This window comes from Procambarus clarkii, chromosome 3 (genome assembly GCF_040958095.1).
Source record: "Procambarus clarkii isolate CNS0578487 chromosome 3, FALCON_Pclarkii_2.0, whole genome shotgun sequence".
NCBI lineage: Eukaryota > Metazoa > Arthropoda > Malacostraca > Decapoda > Cambaridae > Procambarus > Procambarus clarkii.
In genome coordinates this window covers 52,662,129-52,676,160 of record NC_091152.1, presented here as the reverse complement: position 1 = coordinate 52,676,160, position 14,032 = coordinate 52,662,129, and the positions used below count along the sequence as shown (strand labels likewise).

At 39.7% G+C, this 14,032-nt stretch overlaps 1 long non-coding RNA gene across 2 annotated transcripts; it reads left to right on the top strand.

The window, feature by feature from the left end:
• Nucleotides 1-425: 425 nt before the first annotated feature.
• Nucleotides 426-12,313, top strand: LOC138368241 (uncharacterized). 2 transcript variants are annotated; one of them, XR_011229551.1, is made up of 3 exons: nt 426-561; nt 6,644-6,760; nt 12,097-12,313. It is a non-coding gene; the product is annotated as an uncharacterized lncRNA (long non-coding RNA). The 2 variants fall into 2 exon arrangements; XR_011229553.1 differs by lacking the exon at nt 12,097-12,313 and adding an exon at nt 9,602-9,879.
• The last annotated feature ends 1,719 nt before the right edge of the window (nt 12,314-14,032 follow it).

The window sequence follows — 14,032 nt, the reverse complement described above, 5'->3', positions numbered from 1 at the left end:
CTTTGGCGGGTAGGCGGTTCTGCGGGTTTACAACCGAATTGTTTAAAAATCACACTATTTTAAATGTATGAGTCACTAGTATGCTCTGATATATGTTCTGCAATGAAAATAAAGATTGTTTTGTTGTTAATTACTCCATAAATGTGTAATGTGTTAATTCAGTCTAAAATCTTTTTGCAACGTTTATATGCGATATACGTAGCTGGAAACTACCTAATATTTAAAAATAATAGTTACAACATTCTATTAATATATAATGTTGAAATAAATATCACACAAAGTCTGTATATCTGTTTTTAGATGTCTTATAATTTTTTTTAAAATAGTATTAATGATTTTTATGAATCTTGCGTAAAAATTATGTTAATTATTATTAATCTAATTGTTATTATTTTAAGTAAAAGAATTGCAAGTATTCGAATAACCACGGGGTCTCTGTTTGTGTATGAATGCACGGATTTGTTTTTGTTATGAGATGGACGCCTTAGAAAGCATGGTGTAGGCCACCTGTGGCTCGCATCCGATCCCACGATCGTCGTCGCCCCTAAATCAACACAACAGGTATTTAGTATTTACGATTATAATAAGTAATATTTCTTTTATAATAATATTGCAGCAGGTGGTGTAGTGGTAAGACACTCGCCTAGCGTTCCGCGAGCGCTATGTCATGGGTTCGTATCCTGGCCGGGGAGGATTTACTGGGCGCAATTCCTTAACTGTAGCCTCTGTTTAACGCAACAGTAAAATGTGTACTTGGATGAAAAAACGATTCTTCGCGGCGGGGATCGTATTCCAGGGACCTGCCCGAAACGCTACGCGTACTAGTGGCTGTACAAGAATGTAACAACTCTTGTGTAGATCTCAGGTTAGGGGCTAGGCATTTACACTCTTAGGTCAGCAAACTAGCTAGAAGGTTAGACCATTAGACTCCACTCGTCAATCGGGGCCCTGCATGACACAGCTTATCCTAACCTAGCCCAGCTTAAACCATCTTAGCATACTTCATTCTAGCTGTGCATAGTGCTTGCACAGCCTTGCTTATCCTAGTTTACCTCTTCCTAGCCTACCGTAGCCAAGCCTATCCCAGTATACCCTTACCTAGTCTTGCCTAGCCTAACCCTGCCTTGCTTTTAAACATGACCAGTCCTTCCTACCCCTTCCTACCCTAGCCAAGCCCTGACCAGCTTAGCCAAGCCAATCCCTGCCTAGATTTAGCATAGCCTTGCCTTTTTATTAATATATAGAGGGTACCACCTCTGGTTGAGTTTGTAGGAACCCTCCACTTATAGGGTTGAGGGTTCCATATATATATATATATATATATATATATATATATATATATATATATATATATATATATATATATATATATATATATATATATATATATATATGCGAACAAGCCTGAATGGTCCCCAGGACTATATGCGAATGAAAACTCACACCCCAGAAGTGACTCGAACCCATACTCCCAGAAGCAACGCAACTGGTAACTACAGGGCGCCTTAATCCGCTTGACCATCACGACCGTCAAAAGGAAGTGATAGCCGAGGCTATTTGAGCCACTTCCCCGACGGCAACTCGGATGGTAATCTTGGGCATAGCATTTCACCAAATCACCTCATTCTTTGGGGCACACGTGAGGAACACAAATGCGAACAAGCCTGAATGGTCCCCAGGACTATATGCGAATGAAAACTCACACCCCAGAAGTGACTCGAACCCATACTCCCAGAAGCAACGCAACTGGTAACTACAGGGCGCCTTAATCCGCTTGACCATCACGGCCGTCAAAAGGAAGTGATAGCCGAGGCTATATGAGCCACTTCCCCGACGGCAACTCATTTTCATATATATATATATATATATATACATATATATATATATATATATACATATATATATAAATAATGTGTGTGCGTAAACATGCCACGTGTGTGTAAATCACAAAAATTAACACTTGATGAAAAATGTGACAGTGTCAGACCACGGAAGAAGAATTGAAACAGGAATTTCCTTAAGTACTTTCATATATTAATACATCTTCAGAAGGAATAATTTTTTATATAAATTAAATTAAAAAAAATCATTCCTCCATGGTCTGACAATCATATATATATGTATATATATATATATATATATATATATATATATATATATATATATATATATATATATATATATATATATATATATATATATATATATATATATATATATATGTCGTACCTAGTAGCCAGAACTCACTTCTCAGCCTACTATGCATGGCCCGATTTGCCTAATAAGCCAAGTTTTCATGAATTAATGTTTTTTCGTCTACCTAACCTACCTAACCTAACCTAACCTAGCTTTTTTTGGCTACCTAACCTAACCTTACCTATATATATAGGTTAGGTTAGGTTAGGTAGGGTTGGTAAGGTTTGGTCATATATCTACGTTAATTTTAACTCCAATAAAAAAAAATTGACCTCATACATAGTGAAAAGGGTAGCTTTATCATTTCATAAGAAAAAAATTATAGTAAATATATTAATTCAGGAAAACTTGGCTTATTAGGCAAATCGGGCCTTGAATAGTAGGCTGAGAAGTGAGTTCTGGCTACTAGGTACGACATATATATATATATATATATATATATATATATATATATATATATATATATATATATATATATATATATATATATATATATATATATATATAATGTATATATATATGTATATATATATGTATATATATATATATATATATATATATATATATATATATATATGTATATATATATGTATATATATATATGTCGTACCTAGTAGCCAGAACGCACTTCTCAGCCTACTATGCAAGGCCCAATTTGCCTAATAAGCCAAGTTTTACTGAATTAATATATTTTCTCTAATTTTTTTCTTATGAAATGATAAAGCTACCCATTTCATTATGTATGAGGTAAATTTTTTTTTATTGGAGTTAAAATTAACGTAGATATATGACCGAACCTAACCAACCCTACCTAACCTAACCTAACCTATCTTTATAGGTTAGGTTAGGTTAGGTAGCCGAAAACGTTAGGTTAGGTTAGGTTAGGTAGGTTAGGTAGTCGAAAAAACATTAATTCATGAAAACTAGGCTTATTAGGCAAATCTGGCCTTGCATAGTAGGCTGAGAAGTGAGTTCTGGCTACTAGGTACGACATATATATATATATATATATATATATATATATATATATATATATATATATATATATATATATATATATATATATATATATATATATATATATATATATATATAGTGCCACCTGGGTCTTTTCCACCTGGGTCAGCAGGCGGCTTTACAGGGTTAAAACCTCAACATATCAAGCAAATGTTAAATCCTGCGGTTGGTGATGCTGCACAAGATCTTCTTATGGAACTCACAAGGTTCGTCAACATGTGTCTGGCTGGTGAGATACCTGAGGTCATCAGGCCTCTCTTTTTTGGTGCCTCCCTCTGTGCTCTCAAAAAGAAGGACGAAGGAATCAGGCCAATCGCTGTTGGCAACACTCTCCGACGCCTGATTGCCAAGGCTGCTACGAGGGTTGTCAGCCAGCAAGCGGCTGAATTGCTGAAACCAATCCAGCTAGAATTTGGTATCCCCCAAGGCTGTGAAGCGGCTGCCCATGCAGCACGAGCATACATCACAAACATTTCTGATGAAAAGGCCCTGCTCAAACTGGACTTTAAGAATGCCTTCAACATGGTAAGAAGAGATGCAGTACTTTGTGCCGTACATCGCCATTTCCGGCCCCTCTACCCGTTCATACTATCGTGCTACAGTGGCGAGTCAAAACTGCTCTTTGGTGAACATGAAATCAGATCATGTGAAGGTGTTCAGCAAGGTGATCCTCTTGCTCCCCTTCTTTTCTGCTTAGTCTTAAAAGAAATCACCGAAAGCTTGTCCAGCGAGTTCAACATCTGGTTTTTGGATGATGGCACTATAGCTGGCACCGTAGACCACCTCTTGTCAGATATCAGGAAAATAAGGGAGCAAGAAGTAAGCCTGGGTCTCGTCCTGAACCCTTCCAAGTGTGAAGTAGTCTCCTCCAACCCAGACATCGTAGCTAGAATAAGGTCTGCCTTGCCTGGAGCCCATGTCATTAGGGCCGAGAACAGCACCCTCCTTGGAGCTCCCCTCGGGTCTAACGCCATTGAGGAGATCCTCGACAAGAAAATCGCAGACCTTAGGAGGATGGAAGACAGAATAGGTGACATCGATGCCCACGATGCTTTTTATCTCCTCACCAAATGCCTATCCCTTCCGAGGCTAACCTACTTTCTGAGGTGCGCCCCATCTTACAACAACCCAAAGCTTGACGAGTATGACCTCCTACTGAAGACCATGCTGGAAAAAGTTGTTAACCTCTCTCTCAACGAATGCCAGTGGAAACAAGCCACTCTTCCTGTCAGGCTCGGTGGCTTGGGTGTCCGCACCGCCACCCAAATTGCAGTCCCAGCCTTCCTGTCTTCCTCCTCAGCATCAGATGACCTGGTTAAGGAAATTCTACCTGACACCCTGAGTGATGTAGCGGGGATACAGGACCCCCACTACACGGAATGTGACACGAAATGGGGTGCCATGACAGACCCAGCACTCAGACCAGCCATGCCGAAAGCCAAGAAACAATCCAGTTGGGACAGCCCCATTGTAGACAAAGAAGCCACAGCTTTGCTGGAGGCAGCAACAACCCCCAGTGATCGTGCACGCCTCACAGCTGTGCAGGCTCCCCATGCAGGGGACTTCCTTCTGGCAGTCCCTATGTCTGCGACAGGCACACGTCTTCATCCGCAGGAGCTCCGTATTGCAGTCGCTCTCCGCCTTGCTGCCCCTATCCACACTGTTCACAGGTGTATTTGCGGCGAGGCAGATGCTGACGAATATGGATTGCATGGCCTGCACTGTGGAAAATCGGGTGGTTGGCACACTAGACACGACGAAGTCAACGACATCATTAAAAGAAGCCTTGCCTCTGCTCAGTGTCCAGCGGAGAGAGAGCCCCGCAACCTACTGAACCGTGACTCTGTTAGCTTTGCCGGCCGACCAGACGGAATCACACTGCGTCCGTGGAAGGGTGGCAGGCAGTTAGCATGGGACTATACTTGCGTATCCACCCTGGCAACGACATACATCACCCTCTCTGCCGGCACGGCAGGAGCCGCAGCGACACACAGAGAAAAACAAAAGTCAGTCAAGTACAGGCAATTAGATCAAAGGTACAATTTCGTTCCAATAGGGTCTGAGACCCTAGGCCCATGGGGTGAGAGTGCAAGAAGGTTTCTTAAGGATCTTGGTTCCAAGCTCATTGACACCACAAGAGACCCTAGAGCAGCAAGTTTTCTCTTTCAGCGCCTCAGTGTCGCGATCCAGAGGGGAAATGCCCGCTGCATCCTCGGTTCCTGCCCGGCGTCGGAGGAGTTCGAGGAAATCTACAGCCTCTAGGAAGCGAACTTTTTCTTGTGTCCTCTTAATGTTCATTTTTTGTATAAAATCAGATATGTAACTGTATAACCTTGCATAATAAAGTGTACATCATAATAAAAAAAAAAGGGGGTGGTAGGAGAAGTGAACACTCTTTCGTATTCAGAGTTAAATGTCAAGTTTTTCCCTGAGTGCTCTGTGTTCCCTTCTCTGAGGCTGTGGGTCCCTATAATTACACCAGTGGTGGTACCCCCCTATATATATATATATATATATATATATATATATATATATATATATATATATATATATATATATAATGTGTGTGTGTGTGTGTACTTACCTAGTTGTGCTTGCGGTGGTTGAGCTCTGGCTCTTTGTCCCGTATGTATGTATTCATATATATATATATATATATATATATATATATATATATATATATATATATATATATATATATATATATATATATATATATTATATATCCTGCCTGAAATGCTGCGTGTACTAGTGGCTTTACAAGATAGTTCTTATAAAGATAGCATTTTGTGGTTATTCTCTATATCTGGTTCACCTAACAGTAAATAAGTACCTGGGAGTTAGACAGCTGCTATGGGCTGCTTCCTAGGGATGTGTGTGTGTGTGTGTTTGTATTCATGTTGAATTTTACAAAGTAGGAAGAGATGTTTGTAAAAAAAAAAATCAAATATTTTTGAAAGTATAAGTAGATTTGATATTTTTCTTTAATTGTTTATTTCTGCTGTCTCGCCTCCTTTATAAAATGGCATCATTTTTGCTGTTTTAAGGATATCAGGAAAAGTAAGGCACTCCAGAGATTTGTTAACTCCTTCCTAGTGTTGCCTAGCCCAGCCCAGCCTAGACAAGGCAGGCTGGGCATCCTAGCCTCACGCAGCTTAGCCCCAACCTACATGTAGCATCCCAGTCCATCCTAAGTGATCATTACCTTACTGGCTGTGTTTTCTCTTCAGCCCTGAATGTAATGTGGTGGAACATAAGCAGATACATATCAGGTCTTAGAGAATCTGTACTTCATACATTTCTTAATAATGTCTCACAAATATTTAAATAATTAAAAAAAATTGTATAATAACTTCATATTATTCTTGCAATTTATTTTTGCATTTTTTTATACAAAATTTACATTTTAAAAGATTACCTCTATTTTTAGATTGATGACTTGAAGACTACAGTGCCATCCACAGCAAATCATGGTCTTAAAATATCTCCTAGCAATGACGAGACCAATTTTCACAGAGATCAAATTTTTGCTAAGCAGTAGTCACAGGTAAATATATATTATATATATATAATTAACTACTTCATTGCTCAAAGCACCTTTAGACATTCTGAGAGTTGTGCTATTTTGTTAATTAATTAATTAGGCTATATTTTAATGTTTTGTAATGTTTTCATTACTTTTTTTGTTTTGAAATATAAATTGTTGAGTTTTGAAACATTTTGACATTAACTATACCTGAATATTTATAAACAAAAAAATACCAGAACTATGTCCTTGACAATTGCACTAAGAAGTCTTTGCCAAAATCAGGTGCTTAGTGCAGTAGTTAAATTCTTAAAAGTTGTACCAACTCTGGTGCAAGATTAGGGACCCATAGCCTCAGAGAAGAAATAGAGAGTACTCAGAGAAGGCCTTGAATAATAGGCAGGCTGTTTGTGTGTGTTTCGACGGTAAGCTTGCTGACACCATATGTAATTACCTAAGAGTAGTTACAGGATTAGAGCTACGCTCGTGGTGTCCCGTCTACCCAGCACTCTTTGTCACATAATGCTTTGAAACTACTGACGGTCTTGGCCGCCACCACCTTCTCACTTAACTTGTTCCAACCGAGTACCACTCTGTATGCGAAAGGAAATTTTTGTATATTTCTTTGGCATCTTTGTTTAGTTAGTTTAAATCTATGACCTTTTGTTCTTGAAGTTCCAGGTCTCAGGAAATCTTCCCTATCGATTTTATCAATTCCTGTTACTATTTTGTACATAGTGATTTTATCACCTCTTTTTGTTGTCTTCTAGTTTTGGCATATTTAATGCCTCTGACCTCTCCACATAGCTCTTGCCCTTTAGTTCTGGAGCCACTTAGTAGCATGTCTTTGCACCTTTTCCAGTTTGTTGATGTGCTTCTTAAGATATGGGCACCACACAACCGCTGCATATTCTAGCCTTGGCCGAACAAAACTCGTGAACAATTTCTTTAGTATTTCCCCATCCATGAATTTAAACGAAATTCTGAAGTTAGAAAGCGTGGCATAGGCTCCTCTCACAACGTTCTTTATGTGGGCCTCAAGTGATAGTTTTCTATCTAGAATCAACCCTAGACCTCTTTCTTTTATCAGAATTATATAAAGATTTCTCACATAATTTGTAGGTTGTGTGGGATCTATGTTCTATTCCACATTCCATTACATGGCATTTATTCACATTAAATTTCATTTGCCAAGTGGTGCTCCATATACTTATTTTGTCCAGGTCTTCTTGAAGGGCATGACAATCATCTAAATTTCTTATCCATCCCATTATCTTAGCATCATCAGCAAACATGTTTATATAATTCTGTATTCCAACTGGTAGATCATTTATGTAGACAATGAACATTTCTGGTGCATGTACTGTGGTACTCCACTTGTGACACTTCTCCAGTCCGATTGCCTCTGATTACTGCCCTCATTTTTCTATCAGTCAGAAAATTTTTCATCCATGTTAGAAGCTTACCTGTCACCCATCCAAAATTTTCTAGTTTCCAGAACAACCTCTTATGTGGAACTCTGTCGAAAGCCTTTTTTATGTCTAGATAGATGCAGTCGACCCAACTACATTTTTCCTTTAAAATCTCTGTGGCTCAATCATAGAAACTGAGTAAATTCGATACACAGGATCTTCCAGATCGAAAACAATACTGTCTGTGTGATATTATATAATTTCTCTCCAGGTGTTCTACCCATTTAGTTTTTATTATTTTTTTATTTTTCAATCTTTTCACTATTTCACTTGTCAATGATTCAGGTCTATAACTGAGAGGGGTGGGGTCTTCCCTGTTGCCACTTTTGTAGATTGGAACTATGTTAGCCTTTTTCCACATGTTTGCTATGACTCCTGTACACAGGGATGCCTGAAAGATCAGGTGAAGTGGAAGGCTGAGCTCAGATGCACATTCTCTCAGAACCCATGGTGAAACTCCATCTGGACCAACTGCTTTGTTCTTACTTAGCTCCTTTAGCATATTTTCCACTTCATCTCTAGACACCTCTATACGCTCTATGATGTTCTCAGAAATTCTTATTGTGTCTGGTTCTCTTAAGATTTCATTTTGTATAAACACACTTAGGAACTTTTTGTTTAATGTTTCACACATTGCATTATCATTTTCTGTGAATCTGTTTCCTATTTTCAACCTCTGGATATTATCCTTTACCTGCAATTTGTTGTTTATGAATTTGTAGAATAGGCCCAGTTCTGTTTTACATTTATCCATTATCCCTTTTTAAAAATATATTTCTGCCTCTTCCCTTACTGCTGTATAATTGTTTCTCGCATCTTTGTATCGCTGGTATGATTGGGGGTTTGGCTTCTTTCTATATTGATACCTGCTTGATGGGGTTCTGCTCTTCTACTCCCCAAGCCCGGCCCGAGGCCAGGCTCGACTTGTGAGAGTTTGGTCCACCACGCTGTTGCTTGGAGCGGCCCGCAGGGCCACGTACCCACCACATCCCGGCTGATCCGGAACTTCTCTTAGAAAACAGTCCAGTTTTCTCCTGAAGATGTCCACGGTTGTTCCGGCAATATTTCTTATAGTCGCTGGGAGGACGTTGAACAACCGCGGACCTCTGATGTTTATACAGTGCTCTCTGATTGTGCCTGTGGCACCTCTGCTCTTCACTGGTTCAATCTTGCATTTTTTTCCCATATCGTTCACTCCAGTACGTTGTTATTTTACTGTGTAGATTTGGGACCTGGCCCTCCAGTATCTTCCATGTGTATATTATTTGGTATCTCTCTCGTCTCCTTTCTAGAGAGTACATTTGGAGAGCTTTGAGACGATCCGAATAATTTAGGTGTTTTATCTCATCTATGCGTGCCGTATATGTTCTCTGTATTCCCTCTATTTCAGCAATCTCTCCTGCTCTGAAGAGGGAAGTGAATACTGAGCAGTACTCGAGACGGGACAACATAAGTGACTTGAAGAGTACAACCATTGTGATGGGATCCCTGGATTTGAAAGTTCTCATAATCCATCCGATCATTTTTCTGGCCGACGCAATATTTACTTGGTTATGCTCCCTGAACATTAGATCGTCGGACATCATTATTCCCAAATCCTTGACATGCTGTTTTTCTACTATGGGAAGATTCGATTGTGTTTTGTACCCTGTATTATGTTTCAGATCCTCATTTTTGCCATACCTCAAACTTATCACTGTTAAACATCATGTTATTTTCTGCTGCCGAATCGAAAACTTTGTTGACATCTGCTTGTAGTTTTTCGGTCTTTCATTCCATTTTTGTGTCTTTTGGTCTGTGGCCCTCTCAATTTCTGTTGAACCAATCCTGTTTTCTGGCCCTGCATCTCTGTTTTGGTATGAATGTTTGTGTGCCTTCATTGTATATTTTGCAAAATTTGGCATACATTTAATTTACTTCCCTGTCTAGCAACAAGTCTGCCTAATTACTTATTAAAAAAATTTGAAGTTCCCCATAGTGACCTCTCTCTCTCTTGAAATCAAGTTTATCAACTGTTTCAATGTCCCCATTTTCTGTGTGTGTGTGTTTGGAAGCTAAGCTTGCTGATACCATGTGTGTGTGTGTTTGGAGGCTAAGCTTGCTGATACCATGTGTGTGTGTGTTTGGAGGCTAAGCTTGCTGATACCATGTGTGTGTGTGTGTGTGTGTTTGGAGGCTAAGCTTACTGATACCATGTGTGTGTGTGTGTTTGGAGGCTAAGCTTGCTGATACCGTGTGTGTGTGTGTGTGTTTGGAGGCTAAGCTTGCTGATACCATTTGTTTGTGTGTGTTTAGAGGCTAAGCTTGCTGATACCGTTTGTGTGTGTGTGTGTGTGTTTAGAGGCTAAGCTTGCTGATACCATGTGTGTATTTGGAGGCTAAGCTTGCTGATACCATGTGTGTGTGTGTTTGGAGGCTAAGCTTGCTGATACCATGTGTGTGTGTGTTTGGAGGCTAAGCTTGCTGATACCATGTGTGTGTGTGTGTTTGGAGGCTAAGCTTGCTGATACCATGTGTGTTTGTGTGTGTGTGTGTGTTTGGAGGCTAAGCTTGCTGATACCATGTGTGTGTGTGTGTGTGTGTGTGTGTGTGTGTGTGTGTTTGGAGGCTAAGCTTGCTGATACCGTTTGTGTGTGTGTGTGTGTGTGTTTAGATGCTAAGCTTGCTGATACCATGTGTGTGTTTGGAGGCTAAGCTTGCTGATACCATGTGTGTATTTGGAGGCTAAGCTTGCTGATACCATGTGTGTGTGTGTGTTTGGAGGCTAAGCTTGCTGATACCATGTGTGTGTGTGTTTGGAGGCTAAGCTTGCTGATACCATGTGTGTGTGTTTGGAGGCTAAGCTTGCTGATACCATGTGTGTATTTGGAGGCTAAGCTTGCTGATACCATGTGTGTGTGTGTTTGGAGGCTAAGCTTGCTGATACCATGTGTGTTTGGAGGCTAAGCTTGCTGATACCATGTGTGTATTTGGAGGCTAAGCTTGCTGATACCATGTGTGTGTGTGTGTTTGGAGGCTAAGTTTGCTGATACCATGTGTGTGTGTGTGTGTTTGGAGGCTAAGCTTGCTGATACCATGTGTGTGTGTGTGTTTGGAGGCTAAGTTTGCTGATACCATGTGTGTGTGTGTGTGTTTGGAGGCTAAGCTTGCTGATACCATGTGTGTGTGTGTGTTTGGAGGCTAAGTTTGCTGATACCATGTGTGTATGTGTGTTTGGAGGCTAAGCTTGCTGATACCATGTGTGTGTTTGGAGGCTAAGCTTGCTGATACCATGTGTGTGTGTGTGTGTTTGGAGGCTAAGCTTGCTGATACCATGTGTGTGTGTGTGTTTGGAGGCTAAGCTTGCTGATACCATGTGTGTGTGTGTGTTTGGAGGCTAAGCTTGCTGATACCATGTGTGTGTGTGTGTTTGGAGGCTAAGCTTGCTGATACCATGTGTGTGTGTGTTTGGAGGCTAAGCATGCTGATACCATGTGTGTGTGTGTTTGGAGGCTAAGCTTGCTGATACCATGTGTGTGTGTGTGTTTGGAGGCTAAGTTTGCTGACACCGTATGTGTACTCACCTATTTTTACTCACCTGTTTAAATAATAATAGGGGTGTGTACCACCTCTGGTGCAATTGTAGGGACCCACAGCCTTGAAGAAAATAAAGAGTATTCAGAGAAGACCTTGTGGATTCTCACTGAACACTAATCTTTTCTTCTCCTACCACCCCTCTTATTTTGTTTTATGCTGTATTCTATTATATATCATATAAATACATAGCCAAATGGCAATATTTATTATGTCTATACAAAAAGCAGACATCCACTTTATTTTTTTCTCTTCTTTGTTTCTATGTGGATTTTGTTGTGACTAATGATTCTCCTCCTTTCCCATCAACAGGTCTTTCTCACTGGGCTTGCTCGGCTTTTGTGTTACTGTGAGGGTGCCATCATCGTTTACCCTTCAAGACTGACTCATGCTGGCATTGCATTTGTGGACTTCCCTTCACAGTAAACAGTCCTTCTCCATATGGTGATTGTCCAGGGCAAGCAGGGTGTGACTGCCACCTTGGAGAAGCAGGGTCTTTTAATATGAAGAATCTTCCGTCTTCTCTACTTACGTCAGCCTTGCATTCTTGTTACTTCATGGCCCTTGGGCCTTTTTTATTTATTTTACCTAATAAATTTTGTTATTAATACCCGTGTTTCACAAGAGATCCTTAACATTTTAAGCACCAATTGTATTGACTAATGTACGTCTTGTAACCTTTAAGACATAGACAAGACATAGATAAATGAGTGAATAATACTGAGTGACTAGGATAGGGTGAGGAACATAGTACAGTGTCTGACTTTGGAAGAATGCCTACTGTTTTAGAAACCTTATTGCCATGATCATAATCGTATGGGTTAAAAAGCATTTATTGTCACTCCTACACTGTGGCTTGTTGAGCTTAAAACCTTTGCTCCTTGTTCGTGTTACATCTGACCTTTTGAAGAAATTGTATGAATCAATATCCTCCAAATTGTTCAGTATTTTAAAGGTTTCGCTCTATTACTCTCTCATTTGCATATATCTAAGCATATAGATTTAGATTAGATTTTTTATTCAGGTTAAGGTACATACATTGCAGATGAGTTACAAAGGGAAAGACAATGACTAGAGTTCACTAGCTCTATTGGAAGAGAAACGTCTGCAAGACAAGTGTGGGCAAAAATTAAGGTAGCAGCGGCTCACAACGACCCCTAACGGCTTCATTTTGTATCTTCTCCAACTTGCCCATCCTACCTTTACCAAAACAAGAAATGACAGGTGCAGCATAATCAATAAGAAATCTCACAGTACTCAAGTACATCATACGTAGCACTTGGACTCCCACTCCTTTCCACAGCATGCCAAGGCCTTCAGAGGTTGTAATCTCTTCCGACATTGACTCAACAGTCTGTTCATCTCAGTTTCCAAACTCTCATGGGTATATCCAACATATATGCCTAAATATTTATATATATTAACTCTCTCTATATTTTTACCGTTTATTTCCAATATAATGGGCCTCCGACTTCTACATTCAAACTTTAGTTTTGTCTTCATTAACCACTAGTCCCATGTGGTGACACTGGTTTCCGAAATTGTCCAACACTGTTTGAACCTTTGAAATATCTCTGCCCTGAAACAAAATATCATCGGCATATATGATTGGAGTTATCCAATTTGAGTATTTCTCAGATGCTATCTTATTCATTAGTACATTAAACAGGGTGAGACTCAACACTCCTCCCTGAGGTGTGCAGAGTTCTTGACCTTGATACCTTGAACCATACAACCTTGATACCACACCTGAGCCTTCCTTTCCTGAAGATAATCCCCTATCCAGCGCAATAATCTCCCTTCAACACCAAGACCAGCTAATTCATATAAAATAACCTCTTTGTTGGCTTTATCAAAAGCTCCTTATAAATCAATAAAAATTGTATAATAATCATTACCATTAGCTAGACATTTAATAATACAGTCAGAGGTACTTTTTCCTCTGAGGAACCCGAAAAATTATTAGACAGCTGATCACCTATTATATACAAAAGTTTATTTAAAATGATCCTCTCCATCATTTTACAAAAACACGAGGTTAAAGACACAGGTCTGTACTCTCCATTGGCTTTAGGGATAAGGATGATCATAGTTCTTTTTCATTTACTGGGAATTCTGCCCACTTTATAACTAATATTAAAGAGGTCTAAAAGTGGGCTTTTCGTCATAATGGCAAGTTCATTAAGTATTTCATAAGTTACTCCATCCTCCCCAGGGGGCGGTAGATTTCCCAACTTTAATCGCCGTT